General features: G+C 43.5%; 1 protein-coding gene across 1 annotated transcript in view; it reads left to right on the top strand.

Moving 5' to 3' along the window:
- Positions 1-12077: 12077 nt before the first annotated feature.
- Pirt (phosphoinositide interacting regulator of transient receptor potential channels) overlaps positions 12078-18897 on the top strand; it is a 15207-nt gene continuing 8387 nt past the window's right edge. Inside the window, exon 1 of the mRNA XM_008855704.1 lies at positions 12078-12116. The gene's annotated coding sequence lies outside the window, so the exon portion shown is untranslated. The remainder of the gene's footprint in view (positions 12117-18897) is intronic.

The following is an 18897-nucleotide window of genomic DNA, read 5'->3' on the forward strand; positions in this document are numbered from 1 at the left end:
CACTCCTTGGCATATACCCAAAGGACTCATCCTACTGTAGAGATACCTGTACATCCACATCTGTTGCTGTTCTCTTCACAATAGCTAAGAAATGGAAACAACCTAAATGTCCCTCAATTGATGAATGGATAATGAAAATGTGGTACATTTGCACAATGAGTTCTACTCAGCACTAAGAAAAGATGAAATTATGAAATTTTCAGATAAATGGATGGAACTATAGACTGTTATACTAAGTGAAGCAACACGGATGCAGAAAAGCAGGTGACCTATGTTCCCCCTCATTTGCAGATCATAGCACCAATCCCTTATATGTGAGTACCTCTCCTGATGTACACCAGGAGCCAGGAAAATGGAAAGGAAACATGCAGGTAAAGGAAAAGAAAAAACACGAAAGGGGGGATAGAAGGGAACAGATGTTACTAGGGGGAGTGAGGAAAGTGGAAGTTTTGGGCTGGGAGAGGAGGAGGGCGGGACATACGGGGGCCACAATGGGGGAGGAGAGAACTCAGGAGAGGAGAGAGGCTGGAGATGGATATTATTGGGGGGAGGGGAGGGATAATGGGGTTGCTCAGACGGGGGAGAGAGAAGGGAGGTCAGATGGTGGGGGAGAGTAGAGATGAATGGATCTTGTGGGGCCAAGGAAGCCAGAGGGAAATGTGTTGCCTCCAAAACCCCCTGAGAAATACACATACTACACACAGTGTCTGAACATTAGTGCATATATATACCTGGGAGCTGTATTGCAAGGAACACAGTGCCAGACAGGAGAGACCTCCATTCAAGTGGTTGGTCGGAGTAGTCCAAAGACTCCCAAAATAATACAGGCTATTGCCAGAGCTCTTAATTATCTCCAAGAACTGGAAGATAAGACCCTACTGCTGAAGACAGGACATACTTCAGACATAGTACTTGGAGCACTGGAACAGGAACTGACCTGGAAGCCTTCTATCTGAAGTTCAGCTCTCATAGTTCTGGAGGATACTACGCAAGTTGCTAAGAGAGAGAATCAATCAATGGTTCAACCCAACCCTCAGGCCTAATAACAATAATAACTGGCACAGTAAACTACCTCTATTAGTGCAGTAGTGGCACTGTTATCTGGGGAGTTTATCGACAACTATCTCGTTGGACTTATAGCCTTCTCAATGAGAATGAACTCATGGGTGGCACTGTAAACACAGTCAAGTACAGATGAATGGAGAGGTCATAGATCCTAGAGAACCCTATCTCTGTCATACCTCTAGACAAATGAAATTTCTTATCATATGCTAAATATGTATCCTTTTATTTACAGACAAGTATACCATATGCCACTCATCAAAGAAGCCTCTTTTTGCAAAAGATGGAGGCTACTGCAGAATCTCACAACTGATAAGACATAGAGAGTATACATCTGAGAGAAGCCCAGTCCTGGGTGACACATCTACAGTGGAGCTTTTACACCTAAGGCTCATAGAACATAATGGAATGGGTGGGAGGGGTAGAGAGAAAACTAGTGCATCCCTCAACTCTCACCAGTGAAGCTTCCTTATACAACAGAGTGTGATGCACACAGAGGGCCAAACTGGCCAAGTTTTAAAGAATAAGAGACTGCAGAGTGTGTGCCCTTGGATAGGACTCTTATATCAAACCTCAGCCACCCATGGCTGAAGAACCATTGCGGGACAGGGGGGAGAAAGATGGTAAGAGCCAGGACTGGTTTATGAACATAGGGAAGAAGAGGCTTTCAGGCCACTAGAAGCTTGTACATGTGAACTTGTGGTGATGGTGTCATCAAGCACAGAACCCATGTCAATTCAATCAGACAAGGGTCCGTGGAGAGAGGGAAATGGGTGGCGGGCTGGCCCTAGTCTGGGAACTCTTGGAAACTGATTACTGCTGGGTGAAGGAGAGTAGACCTTATTTACAATCTCTAGATAAGCTGACTAGACTCCAGTAGATGAATTTTCACCAAAGGACATCTGGGTACAAATGCTTGGCTGGATAGAACTTAACATATATGGCACAATACATGAGATCCAGTGGGTGTTAGGGGGGCATGGATCGGGGGAGGTGTCTAAATTTGATTAAGAACTGTTGTATGAAATGTACAAAAGCTCAATGAATTCTTTTTTAATTCTCAGTAAAATACTTGCAATTATGCTAGGGACGGTGGCACATACCTTTAATCGAAGGACTCATGAGTCAGAGGCAAGTGGAACCCCATAAGATCAAGACCAGCATGGTCTACATAGAAAGGTACAGGTCAGTTGGGGTTACAAGATCTTTTCTCAAAAAACCAAAGCCCCAAAAAAATACTTGTGTATTAGTCAGGGTTCTCCAAAGAAACAGAACTGGTAGGATGAATATATATGTATAGAGATTTATCAGCTTAGCTCACAGGATAGAGTCTGAGTAGTCCAACAATGGCTGCACCACACTGGGGAGGCTGAGAATCCATAGTTGCTCAGTCCACGAGGTTGAATGTCTCAGTAGTCCCAATCTGGCACTGAAAGTCTGACAAAGTCCAGAAGATCAGCTAGTCTTCAGTCTACAGCAGCAAGATGAACTCACCAGTGAGAGAGAAGGCAAGCAGCAAGAAGCCAGGCATTCTCCTCTGCCATGGCCTTTTATAAGGGCTGCCATCAGAAGGTAACACCCACATTTAGGGTGTGTCTTCCAGCTTCAGATGATCCAATCAAGAGGATCTCTCTCATTTCAGTTAATCCCAGATCCAGTCAAGTTGACACCCAGGATTAGCCATCACAACTTGCAAACAGAATACAGGCCTATATCAAAAAGATCATCTACCATGATCAAGTTGGCTTTATTCTAGAGCTACAGAGATGATTCAAAATACATAAAATGGAAAATGTAGTAATTTATATATTTGGACTTAAGACAAAAATCACATGATCATCTTGATAGATGCAGAAAAGGCCTGTGACAAAACATAACATGACTTCATGATAAAAGTCTTAGAGGAAATAAGACTGAAGGGAAAATAATTCAATATAATAAATCTATATATGACAACCCCACAGCCAACATCACCCTGAATGGAGAAAAACTCAAAGTAATCCCACTAAAATCAGAAATGAGAGAGAGTTGTCCACTCTCCCCACTCTTTTTCAATATAGTATTTGAAGAGCACAGCAATAAGATAAAAAATTAAAGGAATACAAACAGGAAAAAAGAAATCAAATTGTCCCTCTTTGCAGGTGATATGATATTATACATAAGAGGTCCCAAAACTTCTAGAAATGATCAACACTTTCAGCAAAGTGGCAGGATACAAAACCAGTAGCGCTTTTATATACCAAAAACAAGCAGGCAGAGAAAGAGATCATGGAAACACTCCCATTCACAATAGCCTAAATATATATAAAATATCTAAAAGTAAACATAACCAAAGATGTAAAATTTTTTATGATGAACACTTTAAATGATTGAAGAAAGAGACTGAGTATGGCACTAGAAGATGGAAGACTGAGGAAGATACCTCCTGTGCTTATGGATTGGTAGATATAGATATATGAATAAACCTAACCAGGGAGGCAAAAGACCTTTACAGTGAAAACTTTAAATCTCTGAAGAAAGATATTGAGGAAGACATTGGAACATGAAAAGATCTCCTGTGCTCATGGATTAAAATTGTGAAAATGGCCATTCTACCAAAAGCAATTTACAGATTCAATGCAAGGCCAATCAAAATCCTCATGTCATTCTTCACAGAAATAGAAAAAATAACTAAAATTCATATGGAAGCATAAAACCCCCAGGTAGCCAAAGCAATCCTGAGAAAAAATAGCAATGCTGGAGGGATTACCATACCAGATTTTGGCTCTGTATTACAGAATCATCATAATAAGAATAGCATGGTGCGGGCATTAAAAGAAATGTAAATCAGTGGAACAAAATACAAGACCTAAACATGAGTGTACACAATTACAGCCACCTAATATTTGACAAAGATGCCAAAAGTACACACTGGAGGAAAGACAGCATCTTCAACAAATGGCACTAGGAAAACTGGGTACCCACATGTAGAAGAATGAAATTGGACCCTACCTATCACCTTGCACAAATAAACTCCAAGTGGATCAGAGACCTCAATGCAAACCCTAAAACACTGAAACTGTTAGAAGAAAACATAGGCAGGACCCTACAAGATTTAAGTACAGGGCTTTCTGAATAAGACCCCATTTGCTTAAGAATCAAGACCAACAGTTGACAAATGGAACCTCACAAAACTAAAATGTTTCTGTATAGCAACAGAAGCAATCATTTGAGTGAAGAGAAAGCCACAGAATAGGAGACAAGCTTTGCCAGCTACATATCTGATAGAGAATTAATATCCAAAATATGCAAAGAATGCAAAACACAAAGAATCAAGAAAACAAGTGACCTAATTTTAAAAATAGGCTACAGATATGAACAGAGAGAGTGCTCAAAAGAAGAAATGTAAATGTCCAAGAAATGCCTTTAAAGGTGTTTAACATTCTTAGTAATTAGGGAAATGAAATTTAAAAATTCTTTAAGACTGCATCTCACCCAAGTCAGAATGGCTAAGATCAGGAAAACTGACAGCAAATGTTGGCAAGGGTGCAAGGAAAGTTGACCCATCATTCACTGTTGTTGGGAATGCAAATAGGTACAGCCAATAGGGAAATCAGTGTGGAGAAGTCTCAAAAAGCTAAAACAAGATCTACCACACAACCCAGCTATATCATTCCTTGGCAGACACCCAGAGGACTCCATATCCTACTACAGAGACACTTGCTCAGCCATTTTCACTGCCTTTCTATTCAAAATAGCTAGGAAATGGACACAAACTAAATATCCTCGAACTGATGAACGGATAGTGAAAACATGGTACACGTACACAATGGAATTTTATTCAGCTCTAAAGAAAAATGAAATCACGAAATTTGAAAAATGGATGTTACTGCAAAGTATTATATAGTGACTGAGGTAATCTGGACCCAGAAAGACAAACACCACACGTTCTCCCTTATAGGTATATCCCAGCTCTGAATCTTCAGAGTTGAGCTTATAATCTGAAGTAACCACAGAACCAAGAAAAGTAGTAAAGGACCATGGGAGAGGGGAGAAGGAGCTCTAGATAAGGGGAGACTAGGCACAGGTGCTATGAGGGGGAAGGAGAAACTGGGTGGATTTTAACTGGAGACGGGGCAGGGTAATACAGAAGGAAAAGGAGGAAGGAAAGATAAATAATGCCAAGAATGTTTGAAAAAGACACTGGCAAATGTATTTTATAAGCTTACTTAGAAACACATTATATATATATATGTATATATGTGTGTGTGTACATATACATATATAATTTAAATAATTATGCCACATGAGATAATAATGCTCCCTATAAGAGCCATAGACTATCTAATAAAAAACCCAGATCCATGCATAGGAAATCTCCCTTCAAGTATGCTGGTCAGGGGAGTCTAATGTTCTTAAAACAATATAAGCTATTGCTATCGCCCTTTGTTGCCTCCCAAAACTTGAAAGTAAGACTCAAGCTGGAACTGTCTTGGATGTCGCCTCCCTGAGGACCAGCTCTCATAGTATCAGAAGGTGCTATGCAAGCTTCCAGGGGAAAAAAACAATCAATAGTCCTACCCAGCTGTACAGCCTACAAACTACAATGACTGACCCAACAAGATATCTTCAGTGGTACAATAGTGGCACTTTTACCTTGAGGGCAACCAACAGCTGTCTAATTGAACTTAAGGCCCTCTCTGTAAACCTGGCCAAATACTCATTGCTGGAGAGGTCATGGACCCTAGAGGAGAACATACTACTACCATTTCCATAAACAAATATAATTTCTAGCTATTTTCTAAATAGTTGCCCTTATGCCCACAGATAATGGAGCTCTCGCCCCTCATCAAAATCATTTCTTTTTGCAACAGATGAAAATTACAGAGATCCACAACTGGTCAAAATACAGATAGTAAGTTATTATGGTTTGTCCAACCACAATCAGTACATCTCTAATGCAACCTCTATACCTAAGGCTTAGGGAACATTTCCGAAGAGGGGGTGCAAAGAGTGTAAAAGCCAAAGGCCCAACATGCCTGCTACAAGACAGTGTCTTCTAGACATGACAGAGAAGCTGCACCCATGAAATCTCAACAATATAGTTGCCTAAACAAGACCTATATAATGATACCACCAGTTGGCATGCCAGTGTGGATGGGGGAGCTTCACAAGATGCCACCTTTGGATGAAGAGCTACAAGCAATCAATGGCTGCTGAGAGAGGGAGATCAGTTTTCTCCAGGGACTAGTTCCTTGATAGGTTACCCACAATAAATGGGGATGTGTGTGTGTGTGTGTGTGTGTGTGTGTGTGTGTGTGTGTGTATTGAAAATGCATGGGAGAAGTTTGACAGGAAAGAGGAAAGGATAGAAATGATGTAAGTACAATACTCATATATGAAATCCCCCCAATATAAAAATTTAAATAAAAAGATGAAACAAAGATAATTACACACACAGGATATGCCACCCAGCTTACCTCAGTCTGCTGAGTGCAGATCCTAAGAGCCCTGCACAACTGTCTTTGTCCTCCAACCTGGCCAGAAATTAGAGACAGTAATGATGAAAGGCTCCTTGGATTTCTAAGATTTTTTTTCACTTGAAGACATGATGTAGTTCTGTTTCATCCACTGAATGCATGTTGTTTGAATACTTTCCATCATGTCCTAAGCAATAAACATAATGGACTAAAATCAGGGTTCTATGGGGCTCACCTTCCACTGGTTGAGTCCCTTGTGCAACATTGTGGTTTTTTGTGTATTGTGAAAAATAGTGCCCTACCCACTAGTGCTGAAGAGATGGTTCAACAGTTAAAAGTACTTGCTGCTCTTGCCAAGGATTGGGTTCATTTCCCACATTAGGCAGCTCACAGTAACTCAAGTTCCAGGGAATCTGATGCCCTCTTCTGGCCTCCATGGGCACTGGATTCACATGGTACACAGCCAAGCAGGCACACACACATAGACATAAAAATAGATGTATTTTATTTTTAAAAGTAGCATCCGCTTTCTCTTGCATGTTATATAATATTTATCCCTGTTTCTCTTAGAAGTGACCTTTTCTCATTCAAACTTGTTTTCCCAGAGCCTAGGACTGCCTGGCATATACCAGTTGTATCAATTACCTTGTAAGAAACAAGCATCCCTTCCAAAGAATACAGTGATTTGGATAAGGCAACGATTCATTCTTTCCTATCATTTAGTCCAGAAGTGAAAATTCAACAGGGCTGTCATGGAGGGTAAAATGATCATCAGTGTCCCTAACTCCATTTATTTTTCTGGTTCACTCTTTACTGTTTCATTCTATCCTTAAGACTCCCTCACTGCTCATAGGGTTTTTTCCTTCTAGATTAGAGTTGTTCCCTCTTTATCCACATAAATTATACAGTTCATTGAGGCCATCTGTCTTTATCCCCAGAGCCTAGCCAAAACAGGGTCACGCAAATAGCAGACTCACAATCAAAATGTGGTGGAGGGATAAATACATAAATCTTTTAAATAGTTTAGAGTCTAGGAATTCTTAATTCCATCAAATATTGAAATTTCTGGGAATATTTTTGAGAGACTGCAAAAATATCAACAAGCACTGTGGAAGAAGATTTTCTCATTTCAAGTCCAGTGTGAATTACTAAGCCAGAGTGATCAAAGACAATTCGAGACTTCAGGCAGCAACTCTACCCAAAACTCACCACTAGATGGCAGCGACGGCCCGGGAGCAAGCCACCTCCGCCCTCTGGCCCCGCCCTGCCCTTAGGCCTCCAGCAACACCCAGCCCAGCCTTTGACTGGGCTGAGACCTGGAGTGGAGGGCAGGTCCTTGCAGATAAGATGGACCTAGGACCCACATCCCTCCTCAGAAAGAGATGAGCCCCCGTTACACCCTTTTCTTCCTTTCTTATAAACTCTACCAGTAATTAATTCTTCTTGTTTCAGTGAATTCCTCCACAGGATCCCTTCCCTACTTCATGCTTTCTTTTCCCCAGGCAGGGCCTGCTAGGCTGCTGTCCCTAGCACCTGCTCCACTAACAGCACCGAAGAGAAGGGGAGGTATTCTCTACAGAATTCCTGTAGGAACTTGCGACATCTTGGGAACTGTCAGGCATACAGTGTCTGAGTCAGGAGCAGAAAAAAAGGAAGAGAAATAGAGAGGGATGAGAAAAAGAGCTTAAGGAAAGGGGTGGCTGAGACCTGGGACTGCCCCCCCCCGACAACCCCCCCCAACCCCAGACACATTTTCCAAGAGTTTGGGGGAGGGGTTGTTCTGCATTTTTAAATGATTATGGTCTGCTACTGTGGATTATATATACCATACAGCTATCTGCGAAGTATGAGAATCAAGGATATGAGCCTAAGTCCCAAGTACCCCTTGACTTTATTGAGCTTGTTCTCCCCACAGCCAGCAGTGCACCCCAGCCCACTGGTCTCCCTTGTGGGCTCCCTAGCCCAAGCTCTCACCCAGGCTCTGTCCCTGGAGTGCCTTGGCAAGAGATAGCAGGGCCTTCTGAAAAACTCCTGCTCTGAGCAGGGCCCTCCTGTGAAGAGGAAGTCCAAAGTTCTCAGAAAGTCCCTGTTTGTTAAGTCCTGCATTCATGAGAGGCAGAGAGAGGAAGACAGGAATGATCCCCACATTCCAAGTCTTGGTGACCTATCCCAGTGCCACAGCAGAGAAGCAGACAGAAAATGCCACCCTACATGTGTCGTAGGCTACTGTGAGGACCAAATGGCACAGGCAAGAGCCCTCTAAACCCTGCCGGGCACCTGAGTGCATGTAGTCATTTATTTACCATTAATTGTGCACATTTGTGGACCAACGCAGTGTGGTGGCCCTTGGGGCATGCCTTTGATTCCAGCACTCAAGAGGCAGAGGCAGACAGATCTCTGTGAGTTGGTCAGCCTGGTCTACATAGTAAGTTCCAGGCCAGCTAAGGCTACATAGTGAGACCTTATCCCCACCCCACTCCACCCCGAAAAAAAAAAAGAAGAAGAAAGTGACAGATCAGGAAATATGAAGGTGGAATGGGTATTAAGATTAAGAAGTATTTCAGTTTCATGTATGGATGATTGAATTGTAGTTATGTTTTTAAAAACATAAAAGAAACATAACAAGAAAGGAGGGAGACTGATTCGTGCAAGATAGGCATCTCTACTTATAGGATGCTCAGAAGAAGAGATGCAAATTTGCTTCATTTTTTTAAAAGCATAAGAAGGAGATAAAGTTTTTTAAAATGACCATTGATCATTGCTGCACCTGCATTCTGGGTACATGTGGTAGTTAATGAGATAACTTTTTCCTATTTTTACATGTTCAAAATGTTTCATAATGAAAGGCTTTTTTGAAGAAATGTCCTCCAATGATTTTTAAAGACTGTTAGGAAAAGCTGGGCTGAGACCATTATCAAGAAGTGTGCTGGATCAAGGAGCAATGTGAAGGCCAGACGATGGAAGGTACAGGAGACTGTACCTAGACTGATGGGTTTGTCTAAATGAAGATGGGCAGAAAGAATATTCCAGAAGGAGCAAGCCCATTTACATAAGCAGAAAGACTCCAAATGGCATCCCACTGTTCAAAGGTGTTTGCCAAAGAAACCAGTTCGTCCTAGTTTACTTAGAACTTAGCTGGTTTTAGCTCTAAAAGTCTCTCATCAGGAAACACCCATTTCCAGGCAAACCAGAGGGTTGGTCACCCCAGCTTCCCATTCCAGTGGTCAGGCAAGGGAGAGCAGAACTGGGTCAGAAAGTTGTGAGCTACAGGCCTGAAAATGAAAGCAGTCTGAATAGGACACAAGAGGGATCCCCAGACACTGCCCACACCTGTTTTCTACCCCTTCAATACCAAACCTCGGCAACAACCTTCACCCCAGGACATTGAGGCTGACTGCCCTAGGACCAAGCTTACTTCACCTCCTCCCCTCCTCTGTTCCTCTACACGACCTGCTAGAGGCCTGCAGACAGTGTAGCTGCTGTCTGGGTCTGACTCCTCATTTCACCTAATTTACATATATCTTAAGTATGCTGTATACATGCATGTTATATGAATATACATTTCATGTGTATATTCATTAAACATGAGCATTTTCTCAGATTCCTTATAAAAAGCTCTATGATGGAAGTCAGCAAGATGATTCAGCAGGTAAAGATGATTTCCATCAAGGCTGCCAAACAAGACTGGGATAGAGTTTGATCCCCAGGAGCCACATGGTAGAAGGAGAGAACTTACTCCTAACTCTCAAACAAGTTGCCTGCCCTTTGACCTCCACTCATGCACGGTGACGAACACACACACACACACACACACACACACACACACACACACCACAAAATAAATAAATGTAATTTAATTTAGGGATGAAAGCACCTAAATTAATAAATAGGTTAATTAATAAATTAAAAATCAGAGAACTAATCTGTGAAAGGCCAAACAGAGGAATTGTAATATACCTCGTTACCTACCACATAGGACTTGGTAGTGAATAGTGCGTCATTCTATAGATAAAGTGCTTAGAGTAATGCCTGGCATAGAGGAAGTAATTGACTAGGGATAAGGGGTTAATGTCTATTGATGGCTAATACTACATTACGTGGCCCAACCTACAGGAGAGAAGGGAAGCACAGAAATCTGAATTTAAGGAAAAATAAGTTATTGTCTGCATTACAGAGCAATTCATCCCAGGGTTCCTTTGTACTTGACAACTTTGGTTTTAGAAGCTGATCTGAGCAGAAAGTTAGAAGCACCTGCATCAGAGAAGCTACATCCTCAAAAGCCTTCAAAGTCAAATTCCCCTCAGCACTTACCACCAGCCAGCCCCTCCCTGGCTCCCTGAGCAGAAACTCATCTTTCACAGAGGAACACAGAGGCACCAGCTCAGCTGCCCATTGGAAAGCTCATCCTCAAAGCGTTCTGCTTCTCTAGCCATTGAGCACACAGTCACCCAGTTCCTCCTGCAGAGCCTTCCCCCTCTAAGAATCCTCTCTTCATTGCAACGCAAGGAAATCAAGATGCCCAAAAAGGGAGAATCTATGGCCTTGGCCTTGACCTTTGGCTCACCAGGATCATTTGTGGGAGAGCCTTCTTTACAGTACCCATGACCAGTAATAAGGTCTCTCTCCCATTGCTCTGCCCTAAAAACAACGGCTCCCGTGTTCTCAGGTTAGTTCAGAGAGGGCAGTGTTCAGCCTGGCCACCAGACTCTTAGACAGTCCTGTTGATCTCAGTGTATCCATCAACATCTTGAGAACTGGCAACCCAACAGCTCCAAGCAGCTCACACCATGCACAGGCTGACGGGAGTTTATTTGGTGGCAGCCTTTCTCCCAGTTGCAATGATTTTTCTTGTTTCTCTTCATGAACTAGCATCTCACAAAAAGCAATAGGGGCACAAGTGAGCAAGAAGGAAGAAGCAAAGGGGAACTGCTCCCCACCCCAGAGATGCCTGGTCTCCTGGTATTATCTGATGGAAGGTGCCCATCATGAATACTGGAATAGTCCCAGAAGTATTCCTGCCATCATGGAACTAAAACTGCTTCCTAAGTCTGCACATGCCCCACCAACATCCAAAACAGGTGGAGCCCCAGATCTCACTATCAGATCCTGCCCTGGACACAGCCTCAACAGACTCTGAGCGAGGAATAAGATGTAACCCACCACCACACCACCACATGCCTCCTCTAACACAAAGCCTCCAAGAGCTGCTGAGCCTGGGTCAGGAGCTGCTCTGCCCAGCCACCACCAGCCAAATACACACTTCCACTGAAACTTAAAGGCACACTGCAGAAAAGCTTCATGAATTTTTCACAAGATTTGTCTAATAGCAGCTGAGCGGAGCTGAGAAAGCCACGTTCAAGTGCCTGTGCCAGCAGCTTGCAAAGAGTTAACCCATTAGGCCACATCCTGGTGAGCTCATCCCTGCCTGAGCCTGCTCAGTGGCTGGGATTTGCAGCACACTGACTCTGGACATGGCCAGGGTGGTTTTCTCCAGCTGGGATGAAGGACTTGAGCAGAAACTCATTGCCGGCTTTCTCTCTGTATAGCATCAACTGAGTCCCAGGTCCTCCATCCTCCCCTGGGACACTGTGCACAGTAAGTAAGGAAAAGAACCTCCCTTTGGTCCTTCTTTGTACCTCCCTGGAAGGAGCTGGTTTGAAGTTTGCTTTAGCGCATGTAGTTTCTGAAGCGGAGAAGGAAGGCTACGTGAATGGTGGATAGAGGATGATGCCAGCTGCAAGCAGGCTAGAGGGACCACCATGAAAGGTAGGCAGAAGTGGGTGGGGTGCCTCTTACTGAGTACCTGGGAAAAGGTACCATGTGTGATGAGAGTTGTTCTGCCCTAGGTGTACAACACCCAGCTTTCTACCCTTGAAAGCCATTGAAAGGAGTAAAGAGGGACCCTCTGCCCAACCCTAGGTGGTAGCAGAAGTGAAAAGGCTAGATTGCAAAGTGCAAGGCCACCCTCAGACTCCAGAGTACGGGGCACAGACTGCCCATTCCCGCAGTATCTTGCATCCAAGCTCAGCAGCTGCAGGTCTGTCCCTCCTTCCTGCAGGTGTGGCCCGAACCCTGGGCAGGTGCCAGGGAAACAAGAAGTATACTGGTTCAGACAGTTTTCATTTCAGAAAGCAGAGAATGAACAAGACAGGTCCATAGAAATTCGGACAAAGGCACCGCTTGGTCAGACAGACATGGGCTATAGGGACCACGCCTTTCAGTAAAGCCAGATGCAATCACCTATCATATCCCTTGAGCTGTTTTTCCAACCCTATTGCTGTGCAGAACCCATGAGCTGACTGTGTGGCCTAGAGAGGAAGGTAAGTGGCACTCTCCAGATGACTGTGACCTTAGAGGGGAAAGTTTCCTTCCTAAGAGTGCTGTGAGCTGGGGACAGATAGTAGCTGAGGCCATGTTGACAGCAGCAATGGTTTCCAAACTCTCTAGTCTCTATCAGCCCAGGCACAGGGCCCTACTTACCTTATCAGAGAAGTAGACAGTCAGCAAGTGAACCGTTGGGAGTAGGGTAACAAGAGGAAATAAAGACATTGACCTGCTGGAGCTGGGAAAGGCAAGAGTGGGGAGCTCAGGGGGAGAAAGAAGACTTTCCACTTCCCACCCACACCGGCTCCTCCTCAGGAATAAGAAACCATGTCATTCTACTACACAAACCCTGTAGCCTGCCTTCCCCTCTTCCCACTGTCCTGGCTGGGCCAACCTCCCCACTCTGAGGTCATCTGCGCCCTTTCCTCTCCTCAGTGTCACCGGGTCCTTGCAATTCCCAAAATAGCCCAGTTCCTATCTGAGCTCTCTAGGTGGAGGGGCCAAGGGAGAAGAGAGCAACTGATAACTCTAGACCTGTACTGGAAGCACAGGGAACCTCTCATAGCATCAAAGCAGCTAAATGTGTTGTATACAGGGTGCCAATTCCATTTGAATTTCTAGTAAGCAATGGGATATGTCCGGCACATGATGTCCCATGAAGTGTTGAATCATTCTTAAGCTGAAAAAGCATCTATTGATTTGAAGTCAAATTCAACTAAACATTTTGTCATTGCATTTACTAAATCTGACACCCCGTTCATGTTGTTCCAGTTCATTCAAGGGAGAGCAGTAGCACCAGGGAAAGGCTGGGGAGTGAATTCTAAAACAAAGACAGGCAGCTAAAGAGAGTGAGGGTAGAAAGGAAGGTAGTGAAGAAAAAAAAAGTCAAGTCCCTTCCCCAATAAAGCATAGTGCAAAATATAAAAGGCCTCTGGGAGTCTCAGTTTCCTGATCTGTAAAATGGGAATACTGTTAATAGTACCACCCTCACAGTGCTATGAGTATCCGAAGAGATGCCCTGGGTAAAAAAAGCATCAGGTACGAGGCACTTTAAGCTCCCTGCCAATGGTGCTGATTCCGTGGCCACTCTGCCGCAGACCCCCTGCTGCCCCATTAACCCCATCGCAGGGCTCGCAGTCTCAGCCCTCAGTTCATCAGCTCCTCACAGCCCCAGGCCATGCACTTGTCATGGCAGCTCTATTCACTGCTGTATTCCAGTCCCAGGGTCCTCCACACTCACTATTCCCTTAATTTGTAAAGAAAACCAAAGTTGCTCCCCAGGGTAGCAGTGCCCACTTGAATCTGGGCTCTGGAGCCAGTCCCAAATTCACATTTCAACTTTGTCTCTACTCCCCTAATTGCTTAAACCTCTCTCATCCACAGTTTCTCATCTGCAAAAGGGGAGATATTGCACCTTGTTCAGTGACTTGCTGGTAGAATTCAGTGAAACAGAACAGCACGTCCCTGGCACATAATGACGGGGTTGGGGGGAGGGGGTTGTGAATGGTGGCTGTATTACTGATGCCACTTCTTGTGTTTAGAGAAGCAGCAGCGGGGGGGCCCTGTAGACAGGTATGAACTTCAGCTGCCAGGGGGCAGCCAGTCTTGGTGAGGTGAACCGTGGTTAGAGATAGGAAGGGTGTTTGGGGGAGTAGATCTGTCTTGCCTCCCCCTCCACAGCTGTTCCTCAACCCTACTCCACCAGCTGCTTTAAGATCAGTGTGGATGGTTTACAACCATCAGATGGGACAGAACAGGAAAAGCAACCTAGCAATGCAAAACCAGCTGGCTTCCAACCCTTGATGGCACCAACCAAAACTGGAAAGAAAGCAAACTCTCAGAGTAAACTGCCCAGCCCTTCCTGTACCTGCTGTAACTCTTCTAGTTATTTAGCTATTTAGCAAGTGTTCTCCTTGCCCCTGCCTCAGCAGAGTGCTGAGCCAGTGCTAGAGAGCACAGGAAGTTGAGGGAGACCTGGGAAGGAAAAGGAGCTTCCAGAACCACAAGTACATTCAAATCCAGCCGTCTTCACAGCGACAATTCACTTATTACACTTACACCTACTAGCCCATTTAAGCAGTTCCTCTCAGATGCTCTGGACTCCACTGCAGGAAAATGCGTTCAACCCTTATTCTTTTGGACACTCATTATCACACCTAGCCTTCAGATCTTTAGCACCAAGACAGGTCAGGGGATGAACATGTGAATGTGTGAAAAAAGCCAAACTCCCCCCCATACACACACCAGTCTTCTCCCCTCACTGAGGCATCTGCATATCCCCAGGTAGCTCTCCTCCCCCACAGTGTCAGAAGTGGGGAGAAACTGGGCAAAGGCATACTTCCATCCACCCCCAAAAGTCCCTGAGTATCTTCCATTCTTGTCTTCCCCACCCCCACCCCACTGCTCTGTCCTCTCCCCCCATCCCCAGTGTAGATCAACATATACAGATGTTCCTGAGCAAGTCTTTTTGTGCACATACGTTTTTCACATTTAGGCATAGAACAGCTAGGTCAAAGGACAGGTGCATGCTTAATTCCATATGGGACTCCCTGTTTACATGCCACAGCAGTGCAGAAGAGCTCTGGCTGGACCACAAACCGTGTGATGAGTGTAATGTTGGGACATTTTAGTATTTGAGATACATTAGTGAATGTATCTCATCATGGGTTTGTTTTGTATTGTCCTGTTAAATGCCAAGATCAAGCATTTTTTCATGGTTATTTGTGTTCATTTGTTATCTTGTAATGGGTCTGAGAATGTTTTGCCCTATTTTAATTATTCAAAATAGATAAATTCTCTAGAACATATGAGAGGCGCCTGTTACCCGCAGCCGTACTTCCGCCATTTCACACTTGGGTTGGGGTGTCCCCTTTTACTGATTTCATTAGGAGAGAACCTGAAAAGTTTTGAAAGTCAGGGGCAACCCTTTTAACACCATGTTTAACTGGAAAAAGCAATTGATTTCTGAACTCAGAGGCAATTTTAATAATAGTAGCTCTCATCTGTGGCCAATGATCTAAGGAAGGATTGTACAAATCCTTATAAAATCTTCTTCAGGAACAATAGCCCAGGACAGGCATTGTGGCGCATGTCTTTAATGCCTTTAAGCACTTGAAATTCAGAGGCAGGCTGATATCTGTGAGTTTGAGGTCAGCTCAGTCTATACAGAGAGTTCCAGGCCAGTCAAGGCTACATAATGAGACTCTGTCTCAAATAAAGAACAAACAAGAACAACAAAAATCAACAATTGCTGATGAAATGGCTCAGCAGGTGAAGGGGCTTGCCACCAAGCTTGATGATCCACATGGTGGAAGGAGAGAACTTACTCCTAGAAGTTGTCTTCTGATCGCCACACTGTGTATTCACAGTGGCACTTACATACACACACACACACACACACACACACACACACACACAGTACAAAATAATAATAAAAATAAATAAAGTAATAAATAAAGTAATTGACCATCTACAGGACCATATCTGTTTCTAAGACAAAAGAAACAGTCACCTCTCAGGATGGCAGAGGCTCTCGGGATTTTCCTGAGATGTTCCTAAGCCACTGACTCCACTGCTCTCTCCTAACTCTCTTCTTTGGTGACTTATGAACCTCCAAGTCCTTCACAGACAAATTCCCTGGGTCCTTCATCCTCCCCATGATATCGGTTCCAACACCACAAAATAAATAAATTAGTTAATTAAATATTACATGTCCTTCATTTGCAAGCTGTTGTAAATGGGGGTTGACCACAGCTGACTAACCCCTGCCATCACATCCTGCCATCTCTATTCCTGCTTAATAAGCCTTGAACCTATGTACATCTTCCCGTCTCCATGGTTGCAGCCAAATACCAGGCTGCCCTGTCTCCCACATGGACAACAGCCTTCAAATGTTCTTGTCACTGGGTTCTTGCTCTGGCCTCCTTTCCAGCCTGACTTTCCAGAACTCCTCGCCCAATGCACTCAGTTAAATTCTATATACTGTCGCTGCCATGACCCTCAGAGTCACAGACCCTCCTTCACCAGCCTTTACCTAACCCTCTGATGGTCCCTTAGCTTTCCTCCCAGAAGCTGTTCTTTCAGGAGCTTTTCTGTGGATCCCCAAGAAAAGGGTCACTGTTCTGCAGTGCTCTGCAGTGTTCAATGCTGAGCCTTCTGGTAAAGCTCTGTCCTCCAGCTTTCCCCACTTATTGGAAGCTCCAAACACCTGCCACTGTGTCCTCTTCACTTGAGGCTGTCTAGCGTCCAGCACACAAAAGGCCTGAACAAATGTTTTCCGGTTGTCAAAATACCTGCACTAGGGGACTGGAGAGTTTCCTCAGTGGTTAAGATCACTGGCTGCTCTTGCAGAGGACCTGGGTTTGGTTCCTAGCACCCACATGGTGCCTAACAACCATCTGTAACTCCAGTTCCAGTGGATTCAATGCCTTCTTCTGACCTCCATGGGCATTGAATGCATGAGTTCATTTATATACATGCAGGAAAACCACTTGTACAGAATTTTTTTAAAAACAAAAAAGCTCACTAGGAAGATGTGATAATGCATGCCTTACTCAGGAGGTAAAAGGCAGGAGGATCAGGAGTTCAAGGTCATTCTTGGAGCTATATATCAAGTTCCAAGTCAGCCTGGGCTGCCTGAGACTCTGTCTCAAAAGACAAGACAAGCAAAAAGCTAAAATAAATTATTTTAAATGTCCTTATCACAAAGAAGTTCTAAATTCTTATGAGGATAGACATGCTCTTTACTCTGATTTAATCTGCTATCTGTGGGTGATCTGGTTCCAGGATGTTTCATGGATACCAAAATATAAGGATGTTCAATATACTTAAATAAAATAGTGTAATGTTTGCTTAGAACCAATGTACATACTCCCATATACTTTAATTCACCTCTGGACTACTTATATACCAAATACCTAATTATACTAGGATTATGTCTTAAGGGGAATGTCTGTTTCACGTCTGTCTTTAACCGCTTGTCTGTAAACTTCAGAACTGCTTATAACACATAACACTTAACATATTCCTAAGGGGAAATGCCAGTGTTTCTATAGTGCTCAATGCTAAGCCTTAGTACAAAGGTCATCATAAATGCAATGTAAATGATTGTTAGACGATAGGGTTCAAGAAATAATGGCAAGGAAAAAGTTTGTACATGTTCAATATAGATGAAATTTTTCTCAAATATTTTTTATCCTAAGTTGGTTGAACCTGTGGATGCAGATATATATATATATATATATACAGATGATAGATAGATGATAGATAGATAGATAGATAGATAGATAGATAGATAGATAGATAATAGGTAGATAGGTAGACAGATGATAGGTAGATAGATGGATAGATAGATGATAGATTATAGATGATAGATTAGATAGACAATAGATAGATAGATAGATAGATAGATAGATAGATAGATAGATAGATAGATAGATAGATAGATAGATAGATAGCACATTGTAATCCATAAATATGTTCAACAATATGTTAATCAGTGGACTAAATGTTCTCATTTAAATTAGTTGATTAAATAGAAGCACACTAAAGAATAATCCATTCAAACAGAAGACAGAGACCACCTTTGCTTGCTTTGTCTATTCCTTTCAGAGAGTTTCCCATCCTCTCAGCACTGAGTGTGCAAAGTTAATATGGCCTTGAAGGCCAAGGCCTATGCTGATTGGAGGACAGGAAGCCACAGATCTCTAAGGATGGACCTGTTAGTGTGAAAGAGAGAAGGGAAAGGAATTGTGATTCACACTGAGGTGTAAACTCACCTCACCCCCACGTTGAAACTTCCCTCATTATCTCAAATGCCCTTGTACAATTTACTCTTTTTCATCAGACTCCAAAGAAAGAATTGCATTGATCTATAGATTATAATTTTCCTGGTGTAAAAATTTTAGGGACCTAGAACACAGAGAAAATTGTTAGACCATAAGTGTACCATTCCACTAGAACACAACCTTGGGGCCCAGTGTGGTGGTACACACTCTTAATTCCAGCACTCAGGAGGCAGAGGCAGGCAGATCTCTGTGAGATAGAGGCCAGC

This window comes from Nannospalax galili, unplaced genomic scaffold, assembly GCF_000622305.1.
Source record: "Nannospalax galili isolate Female #2095 unplaced genomic scaffold, S.galili_v1.0 scaffold146, whole genome shotgun sequence".
Taxonomy (NCBI): Eukaryota; Metazoa; Chordata; class Mammalia; order Rodentia; family Spalacidae; genus Nannospalax; species Nannospalax galili.